Source organism: Myotis yumanensis, unplaced genomic scaffold (assembly GCF_028538775.1).
Source record: "Myotis yumanensis isolate MYYU_CA2020_CCGP unplaced genomic scaffold, mMyoYum1.0.hap1 SCAF_1, whole genome shotgun sequence".
Classification (NCBI taxonomy): Eukaryota; Metazoa; Chordata; class Mammalia; order Chiroptera; family Vespertilionidae; genus Myotis; species Myotis yumanensis.
Window position 1 is genome coordinate 111,112,312 of NW_027223752.1, and position 26,164 is coordinate 111,138,475.

At 39.5% G+C, this 26,164-nt stretch overlaps 1 pseudogene; it reads right to left on the reverse strand.

The window, feature by feature from the left end:
- Positions 1 to 20,452: 20,452 nt before the first annotated feature.
- LOC139004941 (death-associated protein 1 pseudogene) lies at positions 20,453 to 20,765 on the reverse strand (annotated as a pseudogene).
- Positions 20,766 to 26,164: the final 5,399 nt, after the last annotated feature.

Here is a 26,164-nt window from a genome sequence, read left to right on the forward strand (position 1 = left end):
TCAATTCCTCCCAGTGATACCTACAACAATCAAGGCTTAACTACAACAAGACTGTGCACAAAGCCCACAAAGTGGTGCACTAAGAGTGTCCACCTCAGGTAATTGGAGAGGCTGAGCCACTGGGCCCTATAGGACACTTAACACAGAAAGCCACTCTATCAACACAGGGAAGCATAAAAAATGTGGAGACAAAGAAACAGGTCACAAATGACAGAAATGGAGGAAAGCAAACTACTGGATATAGAGTTCAAAACCACACTTTTAAAGTTTTTCAAGAATTTTCTAGAAACCACTGATAAATTTAGTGAGACCCTCAAGAAATCTAGTGAGACCACCGATAAATTTAGGGAGACCCTCAAGAAATCTAGTGAGACCCTCGAGGTTATGAAAAAGGACCAACTAGAAATTAAGCATACACTGACTGAAATAAAGGATATTATGCAGAGTTCCAACAGCAGACTAGAGGACCGCAAGAATAAAGTCAAAGATTTGAAATACGAAGAAGCAAAAATCACCCAACCGGAAAAACAAAAATAAAAAAGAATCCAAAAATATGAAGATAATGTAAGGAGCCTCTGGGACAACTTCAAGTGTACCAACATCCGAATTATGGGGGTGCCAGAAGAAGAGAGACAGCAAGATATTGAAAACCTATTTGAAGAAATAATGACAGAAAAATTCCCCTACCTGGTGAAAGAAATAGACTTACAAGTCCAGGAAGCGCAGAGAACCCCAAACAAAAGGAATCCAAAGAGGACCACACCAAGACACATCATAATTAAAATGCCAAGAGCAAAAGACAAAGAGAGAATCTTAAAAGCAACAAGAGAAAAACAATCAGTTACCCACAAGGGAGTACCCATACAACTGTCAGCTAATTTCTCAACAGAAACTATGCAGGCCAGAAGGGAGTGGCAAGAAATATTCAAAGTGATGAATAGCAAGAACCTACAACCTAGATTACTTTACCCAGCAAAGCTATCATGTAGAATTGAAGGTCAGATAAAGAGCTTCACAGATAAGAAAAAGCTAAAGGAGTTCATCACCACCAAACCAGTATTATATGAAATGCTGAAAGGTATCCTTTAAGAAGAGGAAGAAGAAGAAAAAGGTAAAGATACAAATTATGAACAACAAATACACATCTAGCAACAAGTGAATCTAAAAATCAAGGGAATACATAATCTGATGAACAGAATGAACTGGTGATTATAATAGAATCAGGGGCATAGAAAGGGAGTGGACTGACTATTCTCGGGGGGAGGGGTGTGGGAGATGTGGGAAGAGACTGAACAAAAATCGTACACCTATGGATGAGAACAGTGGGTGGCGGGAGTAAGGGGAGAGGGTGGGGTGGGAACCGGGTGTAGGGGAGCTATGGGGGGAAAAAGAGGAACAACTGTAATAATATGAACAATAAAGATTTAATTTAAAAAAAATAAATAAAAACTCCCAACAAACTAAAAGCTTGGTCTAGATGGTTTCTCAGGGGAGTTTTAACAAACACTCAAATAAGAACTAACAACTACCATCCTGAAACTATTCCGAAAAATCCAAGAAGAATGAACACTTTCAAACTTTATGAAGCCAGCATCACTCTAACTCCAAAACCAGATAAAGACACTACAAAGAAAGAGAATTACAGCCAATATCCCTGATAAACATAGTTGCTAAAATTCTCAACAAAGTATTAGCCAATCAAAGCGGGCAATATATTAAAAAGATCATACACCATCACCAAATAGGACTTATTCCAGAGATGCCAGGCAGATACAATATTTGCAAATCAATAAATGTGATACATCATGTAAACAAATTGAAAGACAAAATTCACATGACCATATCAATAGGTGCAGAGAAAGCACTTGACAGAATCCAACACCCATTTTTTTATTAAAACTCTCAGCAAAGTGGGAATAGAGGTCTCATACTTCAACATAATAAAAGCCATGTATGTGAAACCTACAGCCAACATCATACTCAATGGGCAAAACTAAAACCATTTTACCTAATAACAGGAATAAGACAGAGATGCCCACTTTCACCACTCTTATTCAACATAACACTGGAAGGCTTACCCACAATGATCAGAGAAGAAAAAAACATAAAAGTCATCCAAATTGGAAAGGTTGATGTAAAATGTTATTCTTCACAGATGACATGCTATTGTACATAGAAATCCCTAAAGATTCCACCAGGAAACTACTAGACTTAATAAATGAAGTTAGCAATGTAGCAGGATACAAAATTAACATCCAGAAATCAATGGCATTTTTATACACCAAAAATGTATTCTCAGAAATATAAACTAAAACACACACACACAAAAAAATATCCTGAATACCATTGCAACAAAGCAATTAAGATATTTACGAATAGATTTAACCAAGGAGGTAAAAGATTTGTACTCACAAACTACAGGACATGGAAAAAGAGATAGAAGAATATATAAACAAGTGGAAGAATATACCAGGTTCATGGTAGAATAACATCATTAACATGTTCATATTACCCAAAGCAATCTACAGATTTAATACAATCCCTATTAAAATACCAACAGCACATATCATTGATCTATAACAAATATTCCAAAATTTTATATGGAATCATAAAAGACCCCAAAATAGCCACAGCAATCTTGAGAAAGAAGAACAAAGTTGGAGGCATCATAATACCAGATATCATGTTATACTACAAAGCCATTGTAATCAAAAGAGCCTGGTAATCCTACAAGAACAGGCATATACATCAATGGGACAGGACCTAGAACGCAGAAATGAACTTATGCAATTATGCTCAATTAATATTTTTCAGAGGGAGAAAGAGCACACAATGGAAAGACAGGCTCTTTAATAAATGGTATTGGGAAAATTGGACAGATACATGTAAAAAGATTAAACTAGGCCACCAACTTACACCATACACAAGAGTAAACTCAAAATTCATAAAATACTTAAATGTAAGTCATGAAACTATAAAAATCTTATAAGAAATCATAAGCAGCAAAATTTCATACATTTCTCATAGCAATATACTTGCTGATACATCTCCACAGTCAAGGGAAAACAAAAGAGAAAATAAACAAATGGGTCTAAATCAAAATAAATAGCTTCTGCACTTCAAATGAAACCATCAACAAAAATAAAAATGGGTGCCGAAACCGGTTTGGCTCAGTGGATAGAGCGTCGGCCTGCGGACTGAAAGGTCCCGGGTTCGATTCCGGTCAAGGGCATGTACCTGGGTTGCGGGCACATCCCCAATGGGAGATGTGCAGGAGGCAGCTGATCGATGTTTCTCTCTCATCGATGTTTCTAACTCTCTATCTCTCTCCCTTCCTCTCTGTAAAAAATCAATAAAATATATTAAAAAAAAAATAAAAAAATAAATAAATAAATAAAAATGGAGCCCAATATATGGGAGAACATATTTTCCAATGATACATCTGATAAAAGGTTAATATCCAAAATATATAAGTAATTCTTACAACTTAACAAAAGGTAGACAAAAAATCCAATTAAAAATGAGCAAAGGACCTAAATAGACAATTCTCTAAGGTGGACATACAGATGTCCAAGAGACACATGAAAAAAATTCTCAAAGTCACTAACCATCAGAGAGATGCATATTAAAACGATAATGAGGTACTGCCTCACTTCTGTCAGAATGGCTATTATCAATAAATCAACAAATAAAAAGTGGTGGCAAGGATGTGGAGAAAAGGGAACCCTGGTACACTGCTGGTGGGAATGCAGACTGGTGCAGCCACTACGGAAAACAGTACGGAGTTTTCACAAAAAAATTAAATATGGAACTGCTATTTGACCCAGTGATCCACCTTCTAGAAATATATCTTAAAACAAAAAAACAAACAAAACGCACAACAAAAACAAAACAAACACCAATTGGAAAGAATATATTCACCTCTATGTTCATAGCAGCACAATTTATAATAGTTAAGTGTCCATCAGAAGATGAGTAGACAAAAAAAGCTGTGGTACATTTATACCATGGAATACTATGCAACATTAAAAAAGGAAGCATCTCTTATCATTTGAGAGAGCATGGAGGGATATAGAGAGTATTGTGCTAAATGAAATAAGCCAGTTAAAGAAAGACGTATATCACATGATCTCACTCGTATGTGGTATCTAATGAACAAAATAAACTGATAAACAAAATTGATACAAAGACATTGAAGAATGGAATAAACTGTGTAATCTCAGATGGAAGATAAGAATGGGTATGTGGGAAGAGATTAACCAACAAACTACAAACTTTTTTTTGTTGTTGTTAATCCTCACCCAAGGATATTTTTCCATTGATTTTTAGGGAGTGTGGAAGAGAGAGAGAAAGACAAACATCTATGTGGGAGAAACACATCAATTGGTTGCCTCTTGTACACGCCCTGACCAAGGCCCAGGCCAGGAAGGAGCCTGCAACCCTGGTACAAGCCCTTGACTAGAATCAATCCCACGTCCCTTTGGTCTGTAGGCCAAACTGGCAAGGGCTGAACTTTATGCATATATCTTATAATTTAAAATTGAAGGAGAAATAATGAGCTTCCAAGACAATAAAAAGCTAAAGGAGTTCATTACCACCAAACCAGCATGCAAAAATGTTAAAGGGTCTTTTTTAAGCATAATTTAAAATTTTAAAAAGAAGAGCAGGGTTATAAAGAATAATGTGGCAATAAATATGTACCTATTAATAATCACTTTAGATAGCTGGTGAGACAATCCACAACTGAAAAGGGTAGAGGATGCTTGGAGAACAGTAGGATTGTGGATCTGGACTATAGGGAGAGATGTGTGACCACCAGGATGAGAGGGTCAGAAGGAACCTGTGCTGCACCAAGTCTGCATTCCTTGGGGACAGGATTAACACCCAACTGTGGAAGGGCGGTCCACAGGACTGCTGGCAGCTGGGGAATCTAGATCTAATCACAGCTAGGAGAGGCTACTCCCAGAAAACTAAAACCAGTTCATAAGTCCTTCCAATTACAAACACTCACTGATCTGCAGGGCAGGTGGAGGTGAAGTTTTGTGAAGTCTGGAGAGAGGCTGTGGAGGGAAGCAGGGCAGGGAGAGGTGACCAGGAATGTGGCACTGAAACATTCTGTACCCTCCAAACCTAAGCAGCCATTTTTCTCCTGAAGAGCCAGTCTCTCCCAGCAGCCTCAGGACAGCTCCTACAGCTATGCAGCTGCACCCAGCCTCCAGCTTTGCAGAGAAAATAAAGACTCTGAATAGCCCCACCTAAAGCCCTTGATAGAAACAAATGCTTGAGTAATTAAGACTGACAGCAGGCAGACAGGTAAAGCAGGCAGATTGGTCCCAGCTGCTTGCAACCAAGGCTCCAGAGACAGACACAAGAGAAATGGAGAATCGCTTGGAAAGTCAACACGGTGCTGACTACCCAACAGGAAACAGAAGTACCTGAATGGAAGAGTGGAGTCTTAAACCACCCACATGGGACATTAAAACTTGGCTGAAGCAAGCAAAAGCTCACTTTTTTATTTTTTTATCTTTTATTTAATTTTTTTATTTTTTGTTTTGTTTTTTTATTCTTTTGTATTATTTTTCTTCATCTTAAATTTTAAATCATTTTATTTTATTTTTATTTTTCCCACCTTTTTCTTCCTCACTTCTTCCTTTCTCATCCTGTTTTCTTCTGTCCCCACTTTAGCTTTTCTCTCTCCTTTCTTTTTTACCCCTTGTTAAAAATTGATCTTCTTAATCTGCTCTATTGATGCTTTATTATAATTGTAGTCTTTGTTGGCTTACTCATATATGTACTAGTAATTTCCCCTCCCCTGCTCCAAGTCCATGCAACTTTCCCTTTCTTCACCAGCCAATTTTTCTTATGCTTTTGTTTTTCCTCTCCTCTCTTTCTCTCTTCTTCTCCTAATTGTTTAATTAGTTTCACTCAACTCAAGCCTATCTGCTCTCTCCTCTATTCTCCTTTTCCAAAAATAGATGAATAAATAGATAAATTAAAACTTTTTTTGTTTTACCTATTTATTTTGTTTATTCATTGATTATTTTGTGTGTTTTTTTTCTTTTCTTCTTATCCACTCAATCTCTTTCTACATCCTCTATACCAGTGATGGCGAACCTTTTGAGCTCGGCATGTCAGCATTTTGAAAAACCCAAACTTTGGTGCCGTGTCACATATAGAAATTTTTTGATATTTGAAACCATAGTAAAACAAAGACTTATATTTTTTATATTTATTTTATATATTTAAATGCCATTTAACAAAGAAAAATCAACCAAAAAAATGAGTTCGCGTGTCACCTCTGACACATGTGTCATAGGTTCGCCATCACTGCTCTATACTGAACCATGATCCTTCCCCTATTCATTCAATTCCTTAACCTTACTTTCTATATATAAGCTCTGCCTCTACAAATTCTGACTCCCCCCTCTTTTCATTTCTTGGTTTATTTGTTTGCTCTGTGGTGTTTCTTTATTCTTCTTTTTCTTTTCTCTCTTACCTTATTTCCTTTTCTCAATATTATTTTTGCTCTCTTTTCTCTCTTCTAATTCTCTATAGGTGTTGTGAATACATTCATGTTTTGCTCCCTTTGTGCCGTGTCTAGTCGAGTTGTATTTTGTGCTATTCAGTCAACGTGGTAGACAGTGAGCCACATAACCAGAACCCTGAGAGGAGACTCCATCCAGGAACAGGACAATAACACTCAAGACCCAACTACACCAAGAGAACCCAAATATCCCAAGTAGGGGGCATCCTTAGAATACCCAGTTCAGAAGACCTTGCACCACTGGGTCCCACAAAACATCTACTGTATGAGACAAACTAAAAAAACTCTGAGTGACATAAAAGTTTGATCTAATACATAAAAATAATCACAAAGGGAAAGTAAAAATGGGAGACAAAGAAATAACCCCCACACAAAGGAAAAAGGGGAATCACCAGAAAGGAAATAAATGAAATGGAGGCAAGCAATTTGTCACAGGAAGAATTCAGAGCAATGGTTATAAAGACACTGAAAAGGGTGGAAAACAAATTCAACAGCATGTGTAAGAAAAGGAAATGAAGAAGAATCAAGAGGATATCAAGAATGACATAGTTGTAATAAAGAGCACAATGGAAAGTATCATGGAAAGAAAGATGGTGGCTGGCAGGAGTGCAGTGAGGGAGAAGGTGTGAGTGAGTGAGGGAGTGAAAGGGGTATGTGTGTGAACATGTATGGTGTGTGTGTGTGTATGAGTGAGGGACAGTTAGATGCTGCAGGATTATCAGGCTGGAAGACAAGGCTCTCCTGGACAGGGAGCCCCTGCCACTGCTGCAAGCACTACCAGGGCTGTGGAGCTCAGGCACGGAGCCCATGCCATAGTGAAGGGGAGAGCGGTCTCCACTAGGAACACAGCCTCACTACTACCCAGACTTGCCTTGGATGCTGCCCAAGACCCTGCAGCCACTCTAACCAAAGTTGTGCTGCCTCATCCACTGACCTGCAGACCCCAGGACATACACCTCCAAGATCACAAGTGTCCCACAAGAGACACAGCAACTTCACCCTCCTCAGCTGCCAACTTCTAGACACTGAGGTCACACCACACTAGCAAGTGAGCCCTGTGAGCTCACCACCCCAGCAGACGACTTCTGGGAAACTTGATGAGTCACTGCTGGGCTGGCACCTAGCCAACAAAAGGTGCATGGCTCCCTCAGCAGAAACCACAACTTAAAGAACACACTGAAATAAAGAACACAATGAAAAGTTTCAACAGTACACTAGAAAAAGCTGAGAACTGCATCAGTGAGTTAGAAGACAAGGTAGAAAAACATCCAAATAGAGCAGCAACTGGAAGAAAAACTTAAAAAGAAGGAGGAGAGCCTAAAGTAGCTTTGGGACAACATTAAATAAAACAACATCCACATAATAGCTATGCCAAAAGGAGAGAAAGCTGAGCAAGGAATAGAAAACGTGTTTGAAGAAATAATGACAGAAAGTTTTCCTGATTTGGGAAAGACAGAAATCTATGCCTATTTTATATACCAATAATGAAGTCACAGAAAGAGAAACTAAAAAAAAATCCCATTTACATTGTAACAAAAAAATTAAGATACCTAGGTATAAACTTAACTAAGGAGGTAAAATACCTGTACTTGGAAAACTATAGGAAATTGAAAAAAGAGGTGGAGGAAGACATAAACAAATAGAAAAATATACTGTATATATGGATTAGTAGAATCAACATCATTAAAATGTCCATACTACACAAAACAATCTATAGATTCAATGCAACCCTCATTCAAATACCAATGGCATATTTCACAGACCTAGAACACAGTCTCCAAAAATTCATGTGGGATAAGAAAAGACCCTGAATAGCTGCATCAATCTTGAGAAAGAAGAACAGAGTTGGAGGGATCAGAATACCAGCCATCAAGTTATACTACAAAGCCACTGTTCTCAAAACAGCCTTGTACTGGCACAAAAACAGACATATATACAATGGAACAGAACAGAGAACCCATAAATTGATGCAAGCCCACTATGCTCAACTATGACAAAGGAGGCAAAAACATACAATGGAGTCAAGACAGTCTCTTCAATAAATAGTGTTGGGAAAATTGGACAGATACATACAAAAAAAATGAAACTAGACCACCAACTTATCCCATACACAAAAATAAACTCAAAATGGATAAAGGATTTAAATATAAGATGGGAAACCATAAAAATTTTAGAAGAATCCATAGGCAGCAACATATCAAACATATGTCATAGCAATATCTTTACTGATACAGCTCCTAGGACAATGGAAGCTAAGAAGAAAATAAACAAGTGGGACTACATCAAAATAAAAACTTCTGCACTGAAAAACAAACCATAATTAAAAAAGCAAGAGAGTCCACTTCATGGGAGAATATATTTGCCAATTTTATATCTGATAAGGGTTTAATCTCCAACATTTATAGGAAACTCATACAACTTAACAAAAGGAAGATATACAATACATCCAAAAAATGGGCAAAGGACCTAAATAGACACTTTTTGAAAGTAGACATACAGAAGACTAAGAGACATATGAAAACATGCTCAAAGTCACTAATCATCTGAGAAATGCAAATGAAAACAACAATGTGGTACCATCTCACACCTGTCAGAATAGCTATCATCAACAAATTGAACAAATGACAAGTGCTGGAGAGGATGTGGAGAAAAAGGAACCCTCGTGCACTGCTGGTGGAAATGCATACTGGTGCAGTCACTGTGGAAAACAGTCTGGAGTTTGCTCAAAAAGTTAAAAATGGAACTCTCATTTAACCTAGTTTCCAGGACTATATCCCAAGAAACCAGAAACACCAATCAGAAAGGATATATGCACCCCTATGTTCATAGCAGCACAATTTACAATAGCTAATATTTGGAAACAGCCTAGTGCCCATCAGAAGATGAGTTAATTAAAAAACTACGGTTACTTTCAACATGGCACCTGATAGGATGGCATGGAGTGAGAGAATGTGACCGAGTGAAGATGTGAGAGGGGTATGTGTGGACCTGTGTGGTATGTGTGTGGGTAAGCAAGGGACATATAGATATCTCAGGAGTCCCAGGGACTGACAGATCAGGCTCTTCTAGAGGGGGAGCCCTTGCTACTGCTACAGACACCCTAGGCCAGCTCACTTTGGCATGGGATGCATGCCATCTTATAACGGGGAGCAACAGAGGCCAGGAGTGCTACTACACCAACATGCAGACTGATCTCAGACACACCCTGGGACCTGTGCAGGGAACTGCTTGTAGCCATAACCCTCATGGAACCACCATGGTGCTCCAGCAGTGAGCAGTGTAGTACCACAATGTGGATCCCAGACATATGCAGTGAGAGTGCCCCAGACAGAACTCCTGAGCTGTGCCTCCTAGCAGAAGCCCAAACCCAGTGTCTCAGGTTCTCCCATTTCAGGTTCCCACATTGTGAGTGCAACCCATGAATATTCCCCTCCTCACTCCATTCCTTATCCCAATACAGAACTATAGCCAAATGCATGTTACACCTCTCCCCCCGGTCCCACCCAGACAGAGCTCTTGCCAAATGAGCGCCCTACCCCTGGCACAGACAGAACAATCTACCAAAATCACAGACAGAGCCCTTACTGGGCAAGCGACCCATTCCCTGCACAGACAGAGCATGCTCCACCACTAGCACAGACAGACACTTTAGCTGGTGTGCACCCCCTCCACACCCACCCAGCACAGACAGAGCCTCAGCCCAGTGTGTGCTACCCCCCGGCAGAGACAGACTCTTTGGCTGGTGGGTGCTCTGCCCCCAGCACAGACAGAGCTGTCACCCAGTGCACCCTGCCCTCAGCCCAGGTCAGAGATGCTGGTGTGACCTGGTGTGCCCAACCAGCAGTCACAAGACCATGCTGCAAGTGCACTTCCAGAGGGACCTAGATAACCATCTCACCTTAGGGGCTGGGGCCGCACAGTGAATTGCATGCCAGAAGGTTCTGTGCCCTCATAGAGAGTCACACACAAGAGGAACTGTGAACCCATCCTCGCCAACCCCAAAAAATAAGTAAGTGAGGGATCAGATCCATGTAGAAGTGGTTACAACTCAGATCAGAGACAATAAAGGTGTGAAGATCAAGGCAGCCCCAGCCCCAGGGGATAGGTAATTCAAGTCAATTAGATTGTGAAGGGCTTCAATCTGTTGAACCCCAAGCAGGGAGCCCAGGTCCAGTAAGAGACAGTAAAAATGGAGAGACAAAGAAACAACCCCCAAAGGAAAGAAAAGGAGGAATCATCAGAAAAGGAATGAAATGAAATGGAGGAATTCAATATGTCAGAAAAAGAATTCTGGGTCATACAGTTCATAAACCAGATGGATGACAAAATCAACAACTTATGTAAGAGTAAGAGGAAAAAATATATATACTTACAATAAAAAACATGATGGAAGTTTTCAAAAGTTGACTAGAAGAAGTGGAGGGCTGAATTAGTGAGTTAGAAGATATGGCAGAGAAACAATTTCAATCTGAACAACAATTGAAGAAAAAAAAAAGAAAGCAGGAGGAGAGCCTAAGGCAGCTTTGGAACAACACAAAATGAAGTAACATACGTATAATAGGGATGCCAGAACAACAAGAAGAGGAGGAAAGATTAGAAAAACTATTTGAAGAAATAATGACAGAAAACTTCCCTGATTTGGTAAAGAAAAAAGTCACACAAGCACAGAGAGCCCCAAACAAGGTAAACCTCAAAATACGCACACCAACTCATGTGGTAATTATGATGCCAAATGTTAATGACAAAGAGTGAATCTTAAAGGCTGCAGTAGAGAGACAGAGAGTTACCTACAAAGGATATCCCATTATGTTATCAAATGATTTCTCAACAGAAACATATCAGGCCAAAGGGAATGGAATGACGTATACAAAGTGATTCAAAGCAAGGAAGTGAATCCAAGAATACTCTACTCAGCAAGGCTATCATTCAAAATTGAAGGAGAAATCAGGAGCTTCACAGACAAAAAAGGCTAAGGGAATTTATCTCTACCAAGCCAGCAATGTAAGAAATACTAAAGGGACTGTTGTAAAAAGAAGAAATATAAAGTGAAGAAGGAAAACAGGCATAAGGAATAAAAATGGCTACAAACAAGTACCTATCAATAATAAACTTAAAGGTAAGTGGATTATAAACACCAATCAAAAGACATAGAGTAGCTAAATGGATAAAAAAAAAAATGGCCCATATATATGCTGTCTACAAGAAGCCCACCTCAAAACAAGGGATTCACATAGCCTGAAAATGAAAGGATGGAAAAAATTTTTTAAGGAAAATGGAAATGAAAAAAAGCTGGGGTAGTGATTCTTATATCTAACAAAATAGATCTCAAAGTAAAGGCATAACAAGAGATAAGGAAGGCCACTTCATAATACTAAAGGGATCAATACAAAAAGAGGATATAAGTCTAGTAAACATATATGCATCCAATGCGGGAGCACCCAAATACATTTAAAAAAAATTTTTTTCTGAAAGATATCAAGGGAGAGATCAACAGCAATACAATCATGGTAGGGGAGTTTAATACCCCATTGACATCACTGGAAAAATCCTCTTGACAAAAAATCAGCAAAGAAATTTCAATCCTAAAAAACTCACTATATCAGATGGACTTAATTGACATCTTCAGAACATTTCACCCCAAAGCTACAAAATATGCATTCTTCTTAAGTGCATATGGTAAATTTTCAAAGAAAGACCACATATTGGGTCACAAACAAAGTTTCTTCAAATTTAAGAAGATTGAAATCATATCAAGCAATTCTCAGACCACAATTGCATAATATTAGAAATGAACTCCAATAAAAAAAATTTAAAAATCAAACACTTGGAGGCTAAATAGCATGCTATTAAACAATGATTGACTTATCAAAGAGATCAAAGAAGAAATTGAAAACATCCTGCAGACAAATGACAATTAAACACAACAATCCAAAATCTATGGAACAAAGTGAAAATAGTCCTGAGAGGGAAGTTCAAATCTCTACAGGCCTACATCAAAAAACAAAAAAAAATAGTAATAAATTATCTAACTCTACAACTTAAAGAATTAGAAAGAAAGCAAAAAGAAAAGCCCAAACTAAGCAGAAGGAAGGAAATAATAAAGATCACAGTGAAAATAAATGACATAGAGACCAATAAACAACACAAAAGATCAATAAAACCAAGAGCTGGTATTTGAAAGGATAAACAAGTTTGATGAACCTCTAGCCATGCTCACCAAGAAGCAAAGAGAGAGGACACAAATAAACAAATTCAGAAATGAAAGAGGCAAAATAACAACAGACCAAACAGAAATACAAAGCATTGTAAAAAATAAACTATGAAAAATTCTATTCCAACAAACTGGTCAACCTAGAAGAAATGGACATATTCCTAGAAAAATACAAGCTTCCAAAACTCAATCAGGAAGAATGAAAAAAAAACAAAAAACCTGAATAGGCCTGTAACTACCAATGAAGTTGAGGCAGTAATAAAAAATCTTCCAGCAACAGAAACCCTGGGCCTGACGGATTCACAGGTGAGTTTTATCAAACAGTAAAAGAAGAACTAAAACCTATTCTCCACAGACTGTTGCAAAAAATTCAAGAGGAACACTTCCAAGCTTCTTCTATAAACTAGTATTACCCTAATCCCCAAACCAGATAAAGACATTACAAAGAAAGAGAATTACAGGCCAATATCTATGATGAACATAGATGCTAAAATCCTCAACAAAATTCTAACAAATCGGATGCAGCATTAAATTAGAAAGATCATACATGATGACCAAGTGGGATTTATTTCAGGAATGTAAGGCTGGCACAATGTCTGCAAATAAATACAGGTGATACATCACATAAACCAACTGAGAGATAAAAATCTCATAATCATCAATCAATGCAGAAAAAGCATTTGATAAAATCCAACACCCTTTCCTGTTAAAAACACTCAGCAAAGTGGGAATGGAGGAATCATATCTCAGCATAATAAAAGCCTTATATGACAAACCTACAGCCAACATTATACTCAATGGACAAAAACTAAAACCTTTTCCCCTAAGAAAAGGAACAAGACAGGGATGCCCACTCTCACCACTCCTGTTCAACATAGTCCTGGAAGTGTTAGCTATAGTGATCAGACAATAAGAAGAAATAAAAGGCATCCAAATTGGAAAAGAAGAAGTAAAATTGTCACTATTCTCTGATGACATGATATTATACATAGAAAACCATAAAGACTCCAAGAAAAACTATTAGATTTAATAAATGAATTCAGCAATGTAGCAGTATACAAAAATAACACCCAGTAATCTATGTTTTTTCTATACTCCAATAATGAACTCACAGAAAGAGAAACAACAAAAACAATCCTATTTAGCTTTGCACCAAAAAGTTAAGATACTTAGGAATAAATTTAACTAAGGAGGTAAAAGACCTGTATTCAGAAAATTACAGACATTGAAAAAAGAGGTAGCAGAAGACATAAACAAATAGAAAAATATATCATATTTATGGATTGGTAGAATCAACATTATTAAAATGTCCATACTACACAAAACAATCTATAGAGCCAATGCAACCCCCATTCAAATACCAATGGCATATTTCACAGACCTAGAGCAAACTCTTCAAAAATTCATGTGGGATAAAAAAAGACTCTGAGTAGCTGCATCCATCTTGGGAAAGAAGAACAAAGTGGAGGGATCACAATACAAGATATCAAGCTATATTACAAAGCCATGGTTCTCAAAACTGCCTTGTACTGGCACAAGAACAAATATATAGACCAATGGAACAGAGCATAGAACCCAGAAATTGATCCAAGCCCACTATGCTCAATTAATATTTGATAAAGGAGGCAAAAGCATACAATGGAGTCAAGACAGTCTTTCAATAGATGGCATAAGGAAAATTGCACAGATAGATGCAAAAAAAAATGAAACTACTTATACCATATACAAAAATAAACTCAAAATGGTAAAGGACTTAGATCAGTGGTTCTCAACCTTCCTAATGCCGTAACCCTTCAATGCAGTTCTTCATGTTGTGGTGACCCGCAACAATAAAATTATTTTCGTTGCTACTTCATAACTGTAATTTTGCTACTGTTATGAATCATAATGTAAATATCTGATATGCAGGGTGTATTTTCATTGTTACAAATTGAACATAATTAAAGCATAGTGATTAATCACAAAAACAATATGTAACTATATGTGTGTTTTCCGATGGTCTTAGGCGACCCCTGTGAAAGGGTCATTCGAACCCCAACGGGGTCGCAACCCACAGGTTGAGAACCACTGACTTAGATGTAAGACAGGAAATCATAAAAATCTTAGAAGCAAAACATCAGATATATGTCATAGCAATATATTTACCGATGCAGCTCCTAGGGCAGTGATGGCGAACTTTTTGAGCTCGGTGTGCCAAAATTTTGAAAAACCCTAACTTAACTCTTGTGCCATGTCACATATAGAAATATTCATAATTTTTTTTGATATTTGCAACCATAGTAAAAAAAATTTATATTTTTGATATTTATTTTAAATATTTAAATGCCATTTAACAAAGAGAGATTTTTGATATTTATTTTAAATATTTAAATGCCATTTAACAAAGAGAGATCAACCAAAACTTATGTATAAAATGAACAAAAACAGAAAAACCATGTACATTTAGGAAAAAATAATAATAAAAACAATGATAATCAAATGGTACGAAAACTAGAAATTAGTGACTTTTTTGGTGTTAAAGTTTGTCTGCTAATTCTTCGATAGCAGGTTCATACTTGGTGCACTTCAAGGCCAAGCAAGCGCCACTAACTTCATCTGTTAGCCGGTTTCTTTTTTTCGTTTTAAGATTATTTAATGCTGAGAACAAAGTCTCACAAAAATATGTTGATGAGAAAATTGTTAGCAAAGCCATCACTAGATTTTTTATGTCGCTAAAAGTGTCAGGTACTCTGTTCCAAGCACTCAAAATTTCTTGAATAATGAGTTGCACTCATTATTCAAACGATTTCGTTCCAGATTTTCAAGTTTCAACCTTAAGTTGACAACCACATGAGTCCAAATGCTACCTTGAAAATCTGCAAGTTGCATCTCTAAATCGTCAATTTGCATCCATTGGAAATCCTTTTATTCCAAAGTACTGTAAACAACTACATCCAGATACTTAATTATTTTAATGGTCTGTTCTAGGCTTCTAAATTGGTCGAATCTTTCGCTGAACTGTCCAAATAACGAGTTTACTATATTCTGGTACATAAGTATGGACTCCATTACACTCGTTGTAGTGGCCTTCTCAAAATACTTTTTTATCCGAGGAAAATACTTTTAAGTTTTAGTTTCAATATCTCGCTTGAAAATTTTAAGTTTACTTTCAAAGGATTTGATGTATCCAAACATAACGTCAATACTTTTGCCAAAACCTTGTAATTTCAAGTTCAGTTCATTCATATGAACAGAGAGATCTGTAAAAAACATCAAATTGCTGACCCACTTATGATCATTGATCTGAGGAAAGTTTGCCAGATCCTTATTCTCAATAAATACCGTAATTTCTTCAAAGCACTCCACAAATCGCTCAAGTACTTTACCTCGACTCAGCCATCTCACATTATTGAACATCAGTAGTCCACTGTAGGTTGAATCAACTTCCTGTAAAAGTGCAGAAAATTCTCGCTTGTGAAGGGGTCGAGAAGCTATAAAATTCACAATTTCTGTTACAACTGACATTAAATCATTCAATTCTGAGAATCCCAATTTGGCACACAACACCTCCTGATGGATAATGCAATGAAAAGGTACAAGTGGATGTCTAATAGCTTCCATAAACAATTTCAGGAATCCCACATTTTTTCCCACCATATTTGGTACCCCATCTGTCGTGACTGACACAATTTTAGAGATATCAATGTTCAGGTCACTGAATGTTTTTATAACAACCTTATATATTTCATTTCCTGATGTACTTATTGGCACTGATACTAACTTTATCAACTCTTCTCTCATTGTGAGACCATCAGAATATCTAGCAATAATGGCCAACCGAGCATTTGATGTGACATCAGTAGTTTCATCAAGAGAAATTGAAAAATATTTACAACTATTTAAGTCTTGTTTTAATTGATGTTGTACGTTTTTGTTAAGATCTATTATTCTGTCTTTGATAGTATTTCTGCTGAGTGGTAACTCAGAAATTCTTTTAATAATATTTTTAACTTTACTTTTCATATCGTGAAATAGAGCTGGTGCACATCTTAGAAATGTTTCCTTAATAAATTCTCCGTCACTGAGGGCTTTTCCATGCTGAGCTATGGAGTGAGCAATACAGTAACTTGCTGATGTTAAATTTGTAGAGCATCTTACAAATTTAATGACGGAATTTGATTGACTTTTATAGAGGTGTAGCTGCCTAGAAATGTATTCCTTCCTTTCATCGATACTTTTTTTTCAAGAGCTGACAATGATTAGTTTCAAAATGTCTCTTTACATTCCACGTTCTGCTTACTACCGTTTCATTACACAGTTTGCACAATGATCTGTTGTTTCTGTCGACAATCCCGTACATCTCGGTCCATATGTCTTGAAAGGGTCGGCTACTGCTACTTCCACTTCCTTTATCATTCAATCTTGCTTTTTTATTTTTTTGATTCTCCATCAAAAGGCTGCAAAAAATAAATAAATATAAATTACAGCGTTTTTTTATAAAAGGTTGATAGGTTTCTTACCTATTAACTTTTTGCAGTGTTGTTGCACTGACTCCTGGTGCAAAACAATTCATAGATAGTATGTATAACCAACAAATATATGGTGCTGTAATCAATTATCCGACATGCAGAATGTCTCGTGGAGCACTATTGCACTGTATATCTTTTTCTTCTAATCCTCCCACTCCTGCCTCCTAAAGAACATGGCGATCAAGTGCGTCCGTTTGCCGAATGCACCTGAACGCACACGCACGGGAAACTTACCCGAGGCACATGTTGACAATAACAAGGCCATTTCCAGAATTGGGAATTTTGTCACTAGAGTAAAAATAAAATGTCATGAGTAAAGATTAATCTCTTTATAGTGCAATTCTTAAGCTTTTTATATTAATGTCAATATTGGAACAATGTATCTTGGATGTTTTCACTATGCAACACCGATGTACATGTTTACATCCGGTTTTAGAATTGCATTATTGATCACGAGTAACGTGAGTAATAATATTACTCGAGCGATGCTCAACTCTGGCCTTTGAGCCAGACAAATATTTGAATTATGCAATTTTTTGTCTCTGTTGATGTGTGTCACTGAAAATGAGTTCGTGTGTCACCTCTGACACGGGTGTCATAGGTTCGCCATCACTGTCCTAGGGCAATGGAAACTAAGGAGAAAATAAACAAGTGGGACTACATCAAAATAAAAAGCTTCTGCACAGCAAAAGAAATCATTAACAAAACAACAAGAAAGCCTACTACATGGGAGAACATATTTGCCAATGTTATATCCGATAATGGCCTAAACTCCAAAATTTATAAGGAACGCATACATCTTAACAAAAGGAAGTTAAACAATCCACTAAAAAAAGGGGGGGGGGCAACGAACCTAAATAGACACTTTTTTTTTTTGAGAAGAAATGCAGGGGCTTTATTATAATCAGTATTAGTCTTCAAGTTAACAATTGGTACTCATTCAGGAAACAGTATGCTTTCAGCGAGCCACAGATACACGCCAGGTACAACTACAAGTTCATAAACATGCCCCTTGGGAAACAGCACAGGGCTCCTGCCTGCAAACCCAGGTATCAACAATGCACCTACATTTCTGTAGCAGAAGGTGCAAGGGTCTGCACAGGCCTGACCTGCACTGCCTGCTCTCAGCGCCCTTCTGGGATGCCAACTCTGGGGTGTGGGGAGCTGCTTGCTCCGTGTGCCCCACGACCACGCTGCCCACAGAGTGTGCCTCTCCAAAGCCAGCCTTGGTGTATACCAACCTCTCAGATTAAGAAATACCAGATGTGCCCATCAGCAGATGAATGGATTAGAAAACTGTGGTACATCTACACGATGGAATACTATGCTGCTGTAAAAAAGAAGGAACTCTTACCATTTGCAACAGCATGGATGGAACTGGAGAGCATTATGCTAAGTGAAATAAGTCAGTCAATGAAAGAAAAATACCACATGATCTCACTCATTTATGGATAATAAAGACCATTATAAACTGATGAACAAAAATAGATACAGAGGCAGAGCAGCATCGAACTAACTGTCAAACTACAGCGGGAAGGCTGGGGAGGGTTGGGGGGCAGGAAGGGAGGGTAAGAGATCAATCGAAGAACTTGAATGCATGCATATAAGCATAACCAATGGACATAAGACACTGGTGGGTAGGGAAGGCCGGGGGAATGTCAAGGGCGGAGGGGAGAAGAAGGAGACATATGTAATACTCTTTGCAATACTTTAAGCAATAAAAAAAATGAATAAAGAGACATTTTAAAGAAAAAAAAAGAGAAATACCAGATGTAATCACATGGTACCTTGAAGGTTAGACTCCAGCTTCTGCAAGCCAGTGGGAGGAAACGACAGGGCCTTAAGAACGCCAGGCAGGGCTTTTCCCTCAGGGGAGGGCATGGATCTGCCTAGGTCTGACTCACCCCTGCTCATCGCAGCTCTGGACTGAGAATGGCATTGCCAGGCTGGTGGTGGGCACACTGCTCACAGCGCACTGCTGGCCTGCAGCAAATGCCACTGCTGGCAAGTGGGGTGGCTGGTGGGAGGGCCCTCCCCAGGCCTCTGCTCAGGAAGATCTGAAGGAACCTTTGGCTTTTCAGAAAAGCAGGCACTCCACCCCTGAGCCAGAGAGCAGCCCAGGGCAGCTCTGGGCAGGAAACGCACAGAAAGCGAGGCCTTCTGACGGGCCCAAGTGAAGGTGGGCCCAGCAAATGTGCACAGGCAGAAGGAATCTGGACACCTGAGCCCAATGGCACACAGGCTTTTCTAGCTCTAATGGAATGTGGTGTCTCTTGTTCCCAGGGAGACAAAGGGCAGGTTCGGTCTGTTCTCTCTGCATTCACTTCTCTCCCCATGCAGTCTGTGCTCTTTATGTATGTCCAGAATTGGCTATCTGTCTGCCTGGCCAGTGGCCACTTCCAGAACTCAGAGACAGCTCTAGAGGTGAGTGATGACAAACACGAGTTTGTCTTGATTGCTCAGGCGCAGGCTGCCTTGATGGCGGGGCAGTGATGGACTTGGGACCCACACTGAGATCTTCTCCCAGAGGTACTACCTTTGGGCAAACTGCCTGCCCTCTAATTTTTCAGCAAGATGACTCCTGGAATAACAGAGCTATCTCAGAGATGCAAACTTTTCTTTGGTCCTTCTGGGGTCACCCTGCACAGGGACCCCTGGTCTCACAGGGAGTGACATTCAGGGTTGCTGTGGTCCATTTTAAGTCTTCTTTGATGTCTTTCTGAAACCCACCCCCGTAATGAACACCCTCATTTCTTATGCTCCCTTAGGTGTGCAGATTTGATTGTCCTAGTACTCGAAGCATAAAACGATTGAGCTTTCCTCCTAATCTCAATCCAACCCTCGCACATTTGTGCCCCTTTGTTTTTAAGACCACAGGCAGGACTTTTAGTCAATGGCTGAAATAGTTCTAGAGCTAAACTCTGAGCAACTTCATTTTGCTCAGAACTCGGCAGGTTCTGCTAATGACCCCTCACCAAACAGGACTCCCTGGCAACAAAGTTTGGGGTCAGTTTCTAGCTTTGATTTGGAAATGTAAGGCAAAGGAAGGGCGCGTTGCTTTGCCTTAGATCTCCCACTGGAAAAGTGTTTGGAAGAAAATGCAGTTCTCATTGCCAGGGAAATACCAAATGTCGGGAACCAAATGTCGGGAACCAGGCACGGCAGGGGAGGGCGCTGGGTCCTCGTGGTTCACTTGCGAGGCTGCTGGATGTGCTGGGTTCTATGGGACAGGTACTTGTCCATAGAGGCGTGGGGCTTCTGGTGAGCCACCTGGGCGGGCCCCGGGGGGGAAGCCCGTGTCGCTCCGGGCGATGACACAGAAGATGTACATGGTGGGTTTAGGAGGGCTGGGCTCAGTCTCCCACTCCTCCTCATCCTCGTCTTTCTCTTCTTTGGTGTCTCCAGAATGCGGGGGTTTCTGTACGATTCGCATTCCACCAGCTTTCACAGCGGGCGGGTGTCCAGCTTTCCTCTCTTGCTTCTCCTCGGGAGGCGAAGACATGGTGCTACCGGAGCGGCTGGGATGGCAGCGGAGGTGGAGGTGGGTTGTAGGTCAGGGAGAGCCGGGGCCAGGTGTCCTAAATAGACACTTTTGGAAAGTGGACATAAAGAAGGCCAAAAGACATGAAAATATGCTCAAAGTCACTAATCATTAGAGAGATTCAAATCAAAACCACAATGAGATACCATCTCACAACTGTCAGAATGGCTATCATAAACAAATTGAACAAATGACAAGTGCTGGTGAGGATGTGGAGTGAAAGGAACCCTCCTGCACTGCATGTGGGAATGCAGACTGATGCAGCCACTGTGAAAAACAGTACGGAGTTTCCTCAAAAAATTCAAAACGGAACTGCCATTTGACCCAGTAATCCCACTTCTAAGACTATCTCCCAAGAAACCAGAAACACCAATCAGAAAAGCACCCCTATGTTCATAATATCACAGTTTACAATAGCTAAGAGTTGGAAAAAGCCTAAGTGCCCATCAGCAGATTAATGGATTAAAAAATGGTGGTACTTCTATAGAATGGGATACTATGCTTCTTTAAAAAAGAAAGAACTCTTATCATTTGCAACAGCATAGTTAGACATGTAGAGCATTATGCCAAGCAAAATAAGCCAATTGGAAATAAATATCACATCATCTCATTCATTTGTGGAATTTAATGAACAACAGAAACTGATGAACAACAATAGAGCCAGAGACATAGAAGCATGTAACAGACCTTCAAACCTCAGTGGGAATGCAGGGGAGGGTGTGGGTTGAGTAAGAGAATTACCAAAGGACTTGTATGCAGGCATATACACATATCCAATGGATGAAGACACTAGAAGGGTGAGGACATGTGCTCAGGGGTGGGAGCGGCCGTAGAGAGGTCAATGGGGAAAAAAGGAGACACATGTAATACTATATATATATATAATACTTTAAACAGTAAAGAATTTAAAAAAATAAAAAATTGTGGTACATTTACACAATGGAATTCTACACTGCTATAAAAAGAAGGAACTCTTACCATTTGCAACAGCGTGGATGGAACTGGAGAGCATTATGCTAAGTGAAATAAGGCAGTTGGAGAAATAAAAATATCACATGATCTCACTCATTTGTGGAATATAATGAACAACATAAACTGATGAACAAAAACAGATCCAGAGACAGAGAATCATCGATCAGACCATCAAACCTCAGAAGGAAGGTAGGGGACGGCAGGGGTAAGGGGGAGAGTCCAACCAAAGGACTTGTATGCATGCATATAAGCATAACCAATGGACACAGACACCAGGGGGGTGAGGGCAAGATTTGGGGTGTGTGTGTGGGGGGGGGAATGGGGAGATAAGGACACATATATAATACCTTAATCAATAAAGAAAAAAATAGATCCAGAGACATAAAATTGTCAAACAGACCATCAAACCTCAGAGGGAAGGTGGGAGGGGGAGGGGTAAGAGAATAACCAAAGGAATTTTATGCATGCATATAAGCATAACCCATGGACACAGATAGTAGGGGGGTGAAGGCATGTGCTGGGGGGTGGAAACAGCTGGGGAGAGGTCAATGGGGGGCAGGGAAGGAGACATATGTAATACCTTAAACAATAAATAATAAAAAAAATAATAAAATATAAAAAAGAAAAAAACCACAATGAAAAATAACAAAAACCAAAACTCTCTCTCTCTCTCTCTCTCTCTCTCACACACACACACACACACACAGAAATCACACACACACACACACACACAGAAATCACACACACCCCCACAAAAACCTTTGGATCTACTATTTGTGGAACTCGCTGGATTTTGCTCTGATGTTGTCAAATCTTGTCCCTTGATGTGTCTAACCTGGGCCTCCCAGGAGCTTCTTTGGTGCAGGCCAGTATGGATCAATAGCCCTTCCTTGCCTTGGGCCACTTGACTGAGGCCTAATAGGTTGGAGCCCTAAGTAATCCAGTGGGTGGGCCTCCTTAGCCCAGAGACTGGGTCTGCCTCAGGTCTCAACCTTGAATGTCCCTGTTCTAAGCTGCTCTTCCTTCCTCCACAGATCTATGCTTAGTGAGGGTATCCTGATCTTGTCTGGGTTCGTTTGATCAGACTCGTGTTGGGGGTAGTTTCAATAACCTGTAGGAGGAGGGCCAAGTACTTCCTTTCTCTCCAATGCCTCAGCTCTGCCTAGCTTGCTAGCACCTCCCAATTGCCAGCTGCAATGGTGCAGATTTCCATCCCTGGGCTGTTTCCCCTTGCATCAGGTCACTGCAAGGTGAGTCAGAAACAGCTGTCTTGCAAGAGGAAAGGAGGCAACTCCCCTGTTTTCCAGGTGGCATGCCTGATCTTCCTTCCTGGTCCTATTGTCCAGTCCCCTTTCTGTTCAGTGGCACAAGTTCCTCCAAGAAATAAAAGGTCTCACAGATTCCTTCAGACCACTCCATTGGAAGCTGACTCTGAACTCCACTGCATGGCCCTTCACACAGATCAGGATGAATTTCCCAGGCTGGATGATGGTGGGATGCTAGTGCTACTCCATCCAGGGACTTCAGCCCAGGCTACCACTGCTGCACCCACTCTGTGGTCTCCACAGACAGCACCCTCTGGGCTATCTCTGTCTCAGGACCTCCCATCTCACCCACAGATCTGCAGCCTCTTTAGTCTCTATCACATCCTCAGTTCTAGTAGGCCCAAGTTGGGGGAGACTACATTCAGGGCACAAAAAGGAGGCAACCAATCGATGTGTCTCTTTCACATCAATGTTTCTCTCTGTCTTTCACTCTCTCTTCCACACTCTCTAAAAAAATCAATGGAAAATATAATCTGCATGAGGATTAACAACAACAACAAAAAGACACATCCTTGCCTTGTACCTAATTTTAGAAAAACTTTTAAGTTTTTCAGCATTTAGTATGATGTTACTGCAGGTTTTTTGTTTTGTTTTGTAGGTAGTCTTTTTCAGGTTGAGAATGTTCCCTTGAATTCCTAGCTTACTGAGAGTTTTTATCATGAATGGGTACTGTATTTTGTCTAGTATTTTTCTGCATCTCTTGATAGTATCATGTGATTGTTCTTCTTAGCTTGTTTATGTGATGAGTTATGTTAATTGACTTTAAAATATTAAATAAGCCTTTTCACACCTGAGATAAGTCCATTAGGTTGTGGTATATAATTCTTTTATAGAGTATTGAATTTAATTTACTATATTTTGTTGAGGATTTTTTTCATCTATGTTCATAAGAGGTATTTGTCTGTAATTTCATTAGCTGGTTTTGGTATTATTGTAACTAGCTTCATGGAATGAATTAGGAAGTATTACCTCTTCTCTATCTTCTGGAAGAGATTGTTAAGAACTAATATACTTTCTTCTTGCAATAGCTGGTAGGAGGATTAAAAATGGTGGCAGAGTAAGTGGATGCTACATGGAGTTTCTCCCAGGAACAAACTGGAATTACAACTAAAATATGGAAAACCTTCCTGAATAATCAATGGAAAACTCACAGGCGAGAACCCTGATAACCAAGGACTGAAAGTGGAGACCACACAGAGACTGGTAGGAGGGGTGGAGGTGGGAAAGGGCTGGCCAAACACCCACACACAGCAACTGAAGTCCTGGAGAGATATCTCAGCTGTGGGGGAACTCTGGGATCTAATCCTCAAGCTGGGGCCCCCAGCAAAGAGCACCAAAACTGAGGAGGGTAGCTACATAGCATCTAGCTGTGAAAAGCAGCAGGGTGCTCTCTGCCATGGAGTAACAGCTGAAAATTCAGGCACTCTCTTAAAGGGCCAATGCACAAAATTCCCTGTGGAGCCACCCAGCTTGTGCTCTGGCAGAGGGAGGGTGAAGTGATCTGGAGATGTGAGAGCAGAACTGGGGACTCAGGAGATAGAGCTCAGAAGGAAGACACCCCATGTTTCCTGGGCCAAGTCATTCCTTCATGCAGCGGAGGATATCTTTTCTACATAGACATTTGACTTGCTCTGGGGGAAGACAGCTGACACACCCTATTGGAAAACACATTACCCTGAGACAACTTAAAACATTAAAAATAACAATTAGCCTCCAGGTAGAAGCAACTGCCCCACCCTGTTGAAAAAAAACTGTTCCCACACCTGAGAATGATTGCTTGGGAGGCAATTCAAGTCGGAAAACTATCAGTCTGTAAGCAGAGGCCGTCTCTGGAGGCTTTGAGACTTTGCCCGATCAAATTAGTCAGAAACAACCTTTAACACTGTCCTGCACTAGAGATTGAGAGGTGTAGAGGATCTACCTAATACATAGTCACAAACCTGAGGAGAAGCTGACTCTGAGACAAAGAAACAACCCTGAAATGAAAGAACTAGAGAATTCTCCAGAAGAAGACATAATTGAAGCAGAGATAAGAAATTTATCTGAAACAAGATTCAGAGTAATGATGGTAAAGATGCTCAACAGCATGAAAAAAGACATAGTAACTATGAAAGAAGAACCGTATGAGATAAAGAATGACATAACACAAATAAAGAACACATTGAAAGGAATACACAACAGATTAGGAGAAGCTGAGGATCAAATCAGTGAATTAGAAGAGAGAGTTGAAAATATCACTCAATCAGATAACCAAAAAGAAAAAAGAGGAGGATAGCTTAAGGGAGCTGTAAGATAACACGAAACATAACAATATTAGAATAGTAGGTGTGCCAGAAGAGGCAGAAAGGAGGAAAAGCATAGAAAACGTGTTTGAAGAAATAATGGCAGAAAACTTCCTTAACCTGGTAAAGGAATAAGTCACACAAGTTCAGGAGACACAGAGAACCCCAAGCAAGAAGAACCCAAACAGGCCCATGCCCAGACACACCATAGTTAAAATGCCAAAAATTAAAGACAAAGAGAATCTTAAAGGCAGTAAGAGAAAAGAAAACTGTTACCTACAAAGTAGTTTCTATAAGGATGACACCTGATTTCTAATCAGAAACTCTATAGGCCAGAAGGGAATGGCATGAAGTACTCAACGTAATGGAAAGCAAGGATCTGAGACCAAGATAACCATATCCAGCAAGGTTATCATTCAAAATAGATGGTCAAATAAAGAGCTTCCCAGACCAAAAAAAAAAAAAAAAAAAATGCTAAAGGAGTAAACCACCACCAAGCCAGCATTACAAAATATGCTAAAAGGGCTGCTGTAATGAGAAGAAGAAACAGAGAGAGAATCTTAGACATACAGAATTAAAATAGTAATAAATAAGTACCTATCAGTAATAACCCTGAATGAAAATGGATTAAATGCTCTAATCAAAAGGCATAAGGTAGCTGAATGGATGCAAAAACATGACCCAACTATATGCTGTCTACAATAGGCACACCTCAAAACAAAAAACACACAGAGGATGAGACTGCAGGTATGGAAAAAAAATTTTCCATGCAAATGGAAAA